General features: G+C 34.8%; 1 non-coding gene across 1 annotated transcript; it reads right to left on the reverse strand.

Annotated features, from left to right (window-relative positions):
- Nucleotides 1–335: 335 nt before the first annotated feature.
- LOC112859108 (U6 spliceosomal RNA) lies at nt 336–438 on the reverse strand. Its single transcript, XR_003223428.1, has one exon. It is a non-coding gene; the product is annotated as a U6 spliceosomal RNA (small nuclear RNA).
- Nucleotides 439–1,954: the final 1,516 nt, after the last annotated feature.

The following is a 1,954-nucleotide window of genomic DNA, read 5'->3' on the forward strand; positions in this document are numbered from 1 at the left end:
AGGAGTTAATGAGCTGGAAAAATTAAAATTAATAAATTAAAATTAAAAAAAAATTAAAATTAAAAAGTTAAAAACAAATACACATGTAGACAAAAATCGAATAAATGATGCTAGATCCCAGGTGTGTTTTGATCTAGATGTTGAAAGTGGCTTGATAGATTAGAGAAAAAAAAGGGAAAAAAAGGAAAAAAAGAAATTATTTAAAAATTTGGAAAAATGAATACACTGAAGTAGACTAAAATTAAATAAAGGAAGTAAAATAGAATTAAAAAAATTTACACAAAAGTAAAAAATATAGTAGGAAAAATTGAAGAAAAATATTTTTAATAAAGGTTAAAAATATGGAATACTTCATGAATTTGCATGTCATCCTTGCACAGGGGCCATGCTAATCTTCTCTGTATCATTTCAATTTTAGTGTATGTGCTGCCAAAGCACTGTTTGTTTGTTTGTTTTTTGCACAAAATTTCATGTCAGGAAACTATAAAATAGTGGGCTAATGCCTCCAAAGTACTGAGGAAAAATAATTTTGAATATTTCTTTTTTTGAAATTTCAGTATAGGTGATACACAATGTTATAATAGTTTCAAATGTATGACATAGTGATTCAACAAGTGTATATGCTATGTGCACTACAGGTGTAACTACCATCTGTCCTGTTAAATTGCTATTACAATATCATTGACTGTATTCCTTATGCTGTGCCTTTTAGTCCTATGACTTATTCGTTCCATAACTGGAAGACTGTATCTCCCTCTCCCCTTCACCATTTGGCCCAACCCCACACTCCCCACCCTTCTGTCAACCATCTGTTTGTTGAATTTATATTTCCATACTGAACTCCAAAGATTTTACCTGGGTACATGGGCTAATTAACAGTGTGGGAGAATAAAGTCCTAAGAGAAAACTTCAATCCCACCAGGTTAAAACGAAGAGGTTGGAGTTTGGTACTGTCAGAGTACATAGGACTTGAGGAGCAAAATCCTAATAAGGCTAGCAGCACAGGAAAGAAAGCCTCAAAGTATCTGTGGAGTCTTCTCTCAGAACATTCTCCAACTCTTAAATTGTGCAGGTGAAGGGCAAGACTCTAAGTAACTGCAGTAGAAAGTAGTAACTAAGAAGCTAAAGCCCCAGGCAAATATCTTAGCAGCCACATAGCGCTGGGGCAAGAGAACCCTAGGAAGGGTAACCTCCATAAAAACCTCAGGCTTTGATTTGATCTACTGAAGGGCAACCCATAGAAGTTAGGGCATGCATTAGTTTTGTAAGACTGCCATAACATATTACCACAAACTGGGTGGCTTGAAACAACAAAAATGTATTCTTTCACATTTCCAGATGTCAGAAGTCTAAAAACAAGGTGTCAGCAGGGCTAGGCTTTTTCAGAAGTGGGAGTATACTTTTTTGCTTCTTCTGGCTTTGGGTGGTTGCTGGCAATCCTCAGTGTTCCTTGGCCTAAAGACCAAAAATCCATCTCTGCCTCTGTTTTCACATAGCATTCCTCTCTGTGTGTCTGTATCTTTTTATGGCCTTCTTATAAGGACACAACTCATTTGATTTAGAGCCCACTATAGCCAAGTAAGATATCTTAATTAACTAAATCTGCAAAGATCTTATTTCTAAATAAACTCATATTCTGAGGTTCCAGGCAGACGTGAATTTGGTGGTGGGAAATGGGCAATATTCAACCCAGGGTTGGCACTAGTAAAATACACCTGTCCTAACAAAACAACAAGCCAGTCCTTAACAAAATTAGGGGAAATATGCTTATAATTTTTCTGCTTAATGGTAGAAAATGTAATCAAACTAATGAAATTTTTAATATACTATGTCTTGTATCAATTCATAAATTATAATGCATACATAAAAGGAATAGATCCAAAAACTTGGTAACCTAGAAAGAAACAATATAGATGTTTCAGATACTATGGTAATCAAGAAAATAGGGGGGGAA

Source organism: Puma concolor, chromosome B1 (genome assembly GCF_028749965.1).
Source record: "Puma concolor isolate L17-30 chromosome B1, mPumCon1.1.hap2, whole genome shotgun sequence".
Classification (NCBI taxonomy): Eukaryota; Metazoa; Chordata; class Mammalia; order Carnivora; family Felidae; genus Puma; species Puma concolor.